Here is an 8,568-nt window from a genome sequence, read left to right as displayed (position 1 = left end):
TCCCTCCGTCTCTCTTAATTGTTTATTTGTGGGAGAGTGCTCGACACGCATTTTAAGATGAAAAAAAGTATAATACTTTAACTTCTTTTAAAAGTTTTATTTTTCTGAATAAAAATATAAATATTTGATTTTTATTCAGAAAAAGATTTTTTTAAAAAAATTATATAACTATATTTTTTATTCATCTTAAAATGCGTGTCGGACACTCTCTCAGAAACGATAACAATTCGGAACGACGAAGGGAGTACAAGTTAGGGCTACACAGCCAATCCACTCGATCATATCAATTGCTCATATCGCTCATAATCGTACCGTTTGTAGCAAATAATCGTAAAATACAAATTAAATGCGAGTTGAAAGTATAGTGAATTGATTACTGATTTGAATTTTAATTAATTGCAAAAATCAAACAGTAACCGTAAATCACTATATATGTATATATGTAATATAAAACAATGTATGTAAAAGTTACATAATAAAAAGTTTGGGCATTTTGGGGTGTAGGTTTTGGGATACTATTTTTTTATTTTGTTGTAGTATATTACTAGACAATTTAGAGTAAATACATGTAGAATATTTTAATTTAACAAAATTTTAAGATTTGGTAGGTATATATTCTAATGAACTATTTTATGTATCGTTTATCGTACAAGTCGGTGGTTGAATCGCAAGTCGATCCGCACCAACCGTAAAATCACGGTTAAAAAAAATTGTAATTAATCGCAACTGCGACCAAGATTGAAAATTTAAGAAAACCACTATACGTGATTTGGTGTGATTTTGACCTCTCAACCGTACAAAACCTAACCGCGTACATTGGGATGATCGCGGTGCGGGCGTTACGGTTTTTCCTCAAACCGCAAACCAAATCACACATGCGGTTTGATCAAATTTTTAAACCACACCCATACCGCGTAATCTCAAAAATCTCATAAAGCACATCACGAAAATGTAGTGCGACATTGTACGGTTTGTGTGGTTTATTGATAAAAAAATTAATAATTACATACAAATATAATAAAGGTCTTTTGAATGATCTGAAAACTACCAAGATCAGAGACTAGAAACACAGGAGGACAGCGTGGCAATAATATTGAACCGTGTAGTCAATTGGCAGGAAGAGGTGGTGAATGTATTTCTCGAGAATTATCAACTGAGACCATCCTGGATATGCTTCCATAAGCTCTTCCCATTCCTGATCATGTCCCTCCTTTTCGAATGGGCAGAAATGGGAGCAAAGATGGCCCAAATGATAAATAAACTCATTGTATCCGGGAAAGAGCTAGTTCGTGAAGTTGCACATCATCCACCTTATTAAAATGTTCCTATATCAGCTGGTGATACATACCTCAGGTTTGAATCTAGACAATTTGCTTATAAGAAGATCTGGGAGGCACTAGGGAAAGCAGATGATGATTCCATACAAAGTATCCATGGAATGCCAGGTGTAGCCGTGTGGGGGAAACTCGAATGGGGGAACAGGCTTGAATGTAATAAAAATAGAGCAGCAGCTTGCTAGCTGTTTAGGTTGTCAACTAGAGCTAAATTAAATGAGGAGCATAGAGCTATTCAATTGAACAAAAGTTTAATGAATGGAGGTAAGATTCTCGTCATAGTGGATGATGTCTGGCGTCCCTTTGGAGATGGTAGTTCTGATGGTTGTAAGATCCTATCCGCATCTTAAGCGCTAAATATAGGCTTGAAAAACAAGTGTTGAAATCCTGCTGGGATTGATACCCTGAAAGCTTATGAAGCATGGGAAATGTTCAAAGATGTCGTTAGTACATCTAAAATAAACTCTCTGCACGATAAATCCTTTCCAAAGAGACTGAATAGATGTGCACGTCTCCAAGTCCAACTCTTAAAATCCTACAAAATGGAACAATATTTCATTCATCTGCAAATTTTATTTTATTTTTCATAGAAGTCAATAGCAGGCCTCCAACTCCCAGGCTCTTGATAATGTTGCAAGAGGACACGACACAAGAATATCTACTTAATTAAGGAGTTCATCCATTATCACTCGTTCAACTAGGAAACATTTTCAATCCAGGTCCGATTGTCTGCCTAGAAGGCCTCACATTACTGCTTTAGGATGAATTCTCTCGTCCTAGCTCTACACCGTTACTTTGACAAGTGAAAGATTTGTTAGTTGCAGACCGTGCTAAGAACTTTGAACTGTATGAAAAATGACGTAAACTCAAGTATTTTACCCATTTCTCAACTTTAAACTGGAATTAGACAATTTTTGAATTTGAACATTTTAAAGTCGGACTTGCATCTATCTCATCTTAAAATAATTAAAAACCCTACGAGGGAGCTTTTGCTCACCTAGTACAGTGAAGTGATGAAGGGAAATCCTCTTGATGTTTAGACATAAACGTAATCTAAACCACGAACAATTTACCTCAAACAACCATTTAAACAGGTTGCTAATCCATCATTTATAACACCCTCCCCGTCCCCATATCTAAAGCCAAACGTTTGCGTATATTTACAAGGGAAAGACACATAACAATTAAGGTTCGGATGATAAAAAAGAATTAAAAATATACCGGAAAAAAATAAAGAAAGGAAGCAAGTTAGTTAGCATGATAACAACATTCTTAGCGGTAGTTAAAGGGTTCAGAAATTTAGTACAGAAATAAACATCTTCGAGTTTGAGATACTAATAATCATAAATTAAAGACATATCTGCTACATAGATAGTACATCATATGCATAATCATCAATGACCACGAGTGATGTCAGCCCTAATCCCCGCCGCACCAATCGTAAAATAGAACGCGTATCTCATGTAGTCGTCCAGATCCCTATTGTAATCCCAGTACGACATTAATACATACAAACACAGTTACAAATAATACAAAATTTATATTGACAAAAAAATTATACGTAAATACAAAAATCGCAGATCGGCTTACATCCTTCGCTCGCTGCAAAGCTGGCCAGATTGTTCTTCTCCAGAGTCCGCGCATGCTCTTTCTCTCTCGATCTCTCTCCTTTCCTCTCGATCTCTCTCTCCCTCTCTCTTTCTCTCTCTCTTTCTCAATAAATCTTATCTTCTCTTTTAAAAGCAACGGTTTCCCCAAATCCTTTCTTTCGTTGGGGCTCCAGGGACCCGAAAGTCTCGTTTGCCTCCTTTTCTTAATTTCCTCTTTTTTACATAATTTATTTTAAAATTTACGTGACTATTTATAAATATTTTAATACAAAATCCTTGTCGCATTTATTAAAATCTATTTTTACGTCTTTAACTATGAAAAATACATTCTGGTTCACACTCGACACTTACTAAATCTTTGTATCGAGTAGAATATTGATTGACGAAATATTTTGTAAATATGTATAAATATTATACAATTCAACAACTATTACCCGCTTTAAACATTCTGTCAAATTTTTAAAACCGATTCATATTAATTTTACATAACATAGACGAATAATTACCCAGATAAAGATGGAATTACGGTTAAATGTGGACTGCGTGAATAAAGTTGAGATGAATATTGAAGTTGATAGCAATCCGGTTTGTAGTTCATAATTTCCCTAAACCTTATTACCTAGTGTTTTTTCAGTTGCCCTCTACAACATAATATGCTCAGTTGGAGATGAGGGTGTGTGCAAGTAGCGATAACATTCAAGAACCTAAATTTTGAATGAGCAAATAGGAGTACCGTTCATGAACTTAAATTTAGAAGACTCCCAAAATTACTAGAATGTACATGAGTTGATTTCGGTGTATATTTTTGTATTGTGCCTTGCACATCCACCATGATCAGTAAATAGGATAAATTACATTTCGCATCCCTTTTACCACGAGTTTGAATAATTGCACTTTACCTTTTATAATCAAATCATAAACCCTTTTATTAATGTTATATCTAACCATTCCCAATTTTTTCTACTTAGAATTTTGCAATCTCTAAATTTTCACAACCAAACAATCGGATAAAATGAGACTTACAATTTCCACGCCTCTCTAAAACTATACATATAATTATTTTTGTCTATAATTTCTTACTCATTTTGTTATAATCATCAACAGTTTCAAAATTAAGGACAGAATACGATGGCGATTCCAGCGGTGACGAAAATGATCGTGAAGAAGAGGGTCAAGAAGGGTTTGAGGCCATGGAGAAATCAAATTACATTCCTGGGTCTTGATTATGAAAGTCGAAATATAATGTAAATTTTGATCTTATTTTCTGTCTTTGTTCTTAAATTTTGTGTTAATACGGTTAATGGTAGTAGATTGTATTAAATTTTATCTTTAATTTGTGATATTAAAATCTTGATTTGGTTAAGAATTATAGAGTTCATCGTAATTTGGCCGGAATTGAGTTTTTTGTTCATTTTGGATCGGAACTTGCTTTGTAGCGATATTATGAAGTTGTTATTTTATTTCAGATTTTGTAACGATTTGCTATATAATATAGACCGAAAACTTTGTTTGTGGTTAGGACAATTGTATAACTTAATTTTGAAGCAAATAATGGTTGGGAATTAGAAAAAGAAAAAAATTAATGCTTCCGGAAAACAAACAAACATATGACAGAATTTCTGGGTTACTTGCGACGATTGTTCATAATTTATTTAATAATTTATTTTTGAAATTAAATCTGGCTAGCTTCTATAGGTGAGTCTCATTGTTAACTTGCAACAATTTTTCCGTCGTAAGAAACAAATTACGACGATATTTAGCTTGCGACGAAATTTGTACTTATGACGAAATTTATATTTGTGACGAAAATTGTATTTATGACGAAAATCTGAACTTAAGGCTTGAGCAAAAACGTCGAATATTTTTCGTCGCAACAATTGCGACGAATTCTAGTGTAAAAATTCCGTCGTAAATGAGCATATTTCTTGTAGTGTTAGTCTTATTAGTTATTGAACACGGATACATTTAGAGAGAGATTCGCTTCGAAAAAGAGTGCAAATGGTAAGCAATGAATATACTGATCCAAAAATACTACTCTTTTATCATTCATTTTTATTGCAGACCCAATTTTTTCAAATGAGGTATTCAGACAGGTGATGACAACAACCAACCTGTAACCTGTCAACAAGCGTTCGATTTAATAACCAGTACAACGCAATGCGCATCACATATTCCCTAACAAATCTTTCAAAACATTCAAATGTAAAAGTGCCCGGAAACCGATCGATTAGCAAAAATTGAATTAAATGAATAGATATGAAAGGGAAAAACACAAGTAGGACAGAAAGAACGTAAACGTTTCCATTCTTACAGTTAAAAGAAAAGGATAAGTTTCGTTAAAATTTAACAGTAAAGAGTATTTTATGGTCAATAAATGAAATCTATACTGTAGAAGAAAACAGAGAATACCCAAGAAAGTATGCCATGTAATTTAAACAGGATGACTAGAGTATACATTACAAACTTTACACTGGAAAGAGCACTGCAAATACTTCGATACACCACAATTGACTATTACACAGATGTTGGGGGCCTGTGGGTAAGTGACCTGAAACACTATTTTTACACTGATCTAGTATGGCAGTTTGGCCAAGCAAAAAACTCAGGTACATTTGAATAAAGCCTTGAGCATATCGGCTGGTTCAGAATTTCCGGTTTAGTGTTTACGATGATATACATTTCTAATCTTGCTGAAGTCCATATCCAAAAGAAAGGGGAGGGGGGTGCAGGAGGAACCTAAGCTCTTATAGTAAAGAACAGAAACAGGATTATTACAACACCATACTTGAGTAGACGATCTGAAAGCTAAAGGCAAATACTATAAGGCAGTAGACATGTAAAAATTAAGGTTCCTATAACACCCCCAGATTAGCTAAAGGCATATATAAAGCGGAACAGACGTAATAACCAGGGTTCCTATAAGGCCATAACAACCCCCATAGGTAAAATTTTAAAATTTATTAATCAAAAAAAGAATTAGAAGTGTACAGAAGATAACAACCAACCTGGCAACAAGCGTCCGATTTAATAATCAGTACAATGCATATGTGCATCACGTATTCCCTAACAAATCTTTCAAGAAATTCACATATAAAATTGCCAGGAAACCATTCAATTAACAAAAATTAAATTAAATGAACAGATAAAAAAGAAAGGAATAACACAAGTAGGTAGAAAGATTGCACATGTTAAAGTTGACACAAAATAAGGGTAAGTTTGGTTAAAATGATCAATAGCCCGGGTTAGCACAACAAAGGGGAAAAACAAGGAAGAAAGTAGAATTAACCTTTACAGTTAAGATTATTTTTTGGTCAAAAAATGAAATCTATATTGTAGAAGAAAACAGAGAATACACAAGGAAGCATGCCATAGAATTAGAACAGGGTCAATAGAGTTTAAATTACAAACTTTTACACTGGAAAGACTGCAAATACTTCGATATACCACAATTGACTATGCATTTGACCTTCACAATTGACTATGCACTTGACCTTCCTAAGAGATGGTAGGTGCCTGGGGGGTTAAGTGACCCCGACATACTATATCTTTACACTGATCGGGTATGGCAGATAGGCCAAGTGTAAAACTCAGGTAGATTTGAAAATATCATTGAGCATTTTGGCTGCTTCAGAATTTCCAATTTATTGCTTAACGATGTTATAGTTTTCCTATCCTGGTGAAGTCTAGATTTAAAAGAGGGGGAAGAGGGTCTGGATGAACCAAAGCTCTAGTAAGAACAGAAACAGAATCTTTCCCAGTACTTAAGTCTGAGTCGCTAAAGGTGTATATAAATTGGAATACACGTAATGATCAAGGTTCTCATGACACCCCCGGTAAGTAAAATTTTCAAGTAACAACATTACGAAACTATACTTTTTAGAAGTCTCGAAATACGTGCAAATATTGAACATATACAATTTCATGGGAATGAGGTAGTATATCAAGAAAAGATAGTAGACAATGTACGCAACAGAAAATCAGAAAGAAAGCAAGCTAGTTAGGATAATAGGTAACATTACAAACATTAGTAGGTTCGGAAACTTAGTACATACATAATCATAAGTAGAGGATCGATATCATATTACAAGTTAAATAAGTGCCAATTACACTTTAACATTAAGCATGCACCTTCGAGTTCATCATCATTTGGTTTCATTTTGTTGATTTGCGGCCAATCTTCTTCTTGTCCTCCTTTTTGTATTGATAGCCGCTGTCACGAATAGGCTAAATAGTATTGGGTCCGAATTTGTTATTGGGCCTGATTACAAAGTGGGTTAAGAGTAAATAGATAGGCCCAAAAATAGTTATCTTCTTGTCTGGTACTATATATTGCACATCATGTCATTTTCACAGGTTATGAATGAGAATATGAATCTAGTTTTCTTTTGAATTTATCTTTCTGCATTTTATTTTGTTAACCCTAGAAAATCAACAAAAATCATGACAGCCACAAACAGTCCAATTGAGATAGCCCACTGAGGCATAAATTCCCAGGGCAACAAATCGTTCCAACGTCGGGTTCTGATCCAACAACAACATAATTAATCATATATACAAAATTAACTATCAACATTATAATCGATTGAGCAACATATATACTTACCATTCTTCTTCTGTGTCTCACACCCACAATATGGTTTTGCTTTTATTGCACCCTTAGGGTTAGGTTAGGCAACTCTTGTATTTTATATTCCCAAATAAATAGGACCCAATTGCAAGCCCGCTTGTAATAATAATAATATGATGATATACACACTCTGCTATTTCCAAATTCGAGCCCCCGTTTATATAACACTTTCCGAAATGGATTAAAATTTATTCTCAGAGCCATGTTTGTTTGTGGGTGTACACGGTGGGATTGAATAATAGTCCCTTGCAAATAATTTGATTATATAAACTAAAATATTATATATTATTAAACTATTTTATGTTTTGATTATAGGTGTGGTTCCCGTTATCCTATTTATTTTTAAGTCAACATTATATATCCTAACAAATTAAGTAAACTTTATTTTATATTTTCCTGGATATCTTCACTTAAAATTTAATTTTTTTTGACTAATTTGGCTTATATACCTTACAATTGAGTATTTATCCTAACAAATCTCGGGATGAGCGAGAATCGAACTCAGAACGTGGGACGACAAGAGATAAGCCCTTAAACACCTGAGCTAATTAAATTTAATTTTAGTTTTAGCGCTGTGTAATACTATACATTATTTTATTTTAGTAGCATTCCCCTTATATCAACCTTATTCGGCTAATTATATTTATTTTATTTTTATTTTATTTTAGCCCAAGATGAATATTATTTTATTTTACACCCGGATGAACAATATATAATATTTTATTTTAACCTGATGTCATTATACCGACCTACGAATTACATCTCAAATTTTAATTTTGTTTTCAGACGGTTCAATAGTAGAATTTTTTTAGTCGGATAAATATTTTTATGATTTTTTTAACCCAAATCAGCAAATCCAACTACTGTAACTATATTAATTTTTTTATTTAAAACCATATAAATATTATAATTTTATTTAGACCTGATGAATATTATATATTATTTTAATTAAGCCGAGATCATTGTATGGATTGTTATTCAAATCGATTATCAACAA

General features: G+C 33.4%; 1 long non-coding RNA gene across 1 annotated transcript; it reads right to left on the bottom strand.

The window, feature by feature from the left end:
* Window positions 1–2,586: 2,586 nt before the first annotated feature.
* LOC141724406 (uncharacterized) lies at window positions 2,587–3,144 on the bottom strand. Its single transcript, XR_012576645.1, has 2 exons — window positions 2,925–3,144; window positions 2,587–2,813 (listed from the first exon to the last, which is right to left on the bottom strand). It is a non-coding gene; the product is annotated as an uncharacterized LOC141724406 (long non-coding RNA).
* Window positions 3,145–8,568: the final 5,424 nt, after the last annotated feature.

The sequence above is a fragment of the Apium graveolens genome, chromosome 1 (assembly GCF_009905375.1).
Source record: "Apium graveolens cultivar Ventura chromosome 1, ASM990537v1, whole genome shotgun sequence".
Taxonomy (NCBI): domain Eukaryota; kingdom Viridiplantae; phylum Streptophyta; class Magnoliopsida; order Apiales; family Apiaceae; genus Apium; species Apium graveolens.
This window is presented reverse-complemented; position numbering and strand designations above follow the sequence as displayed.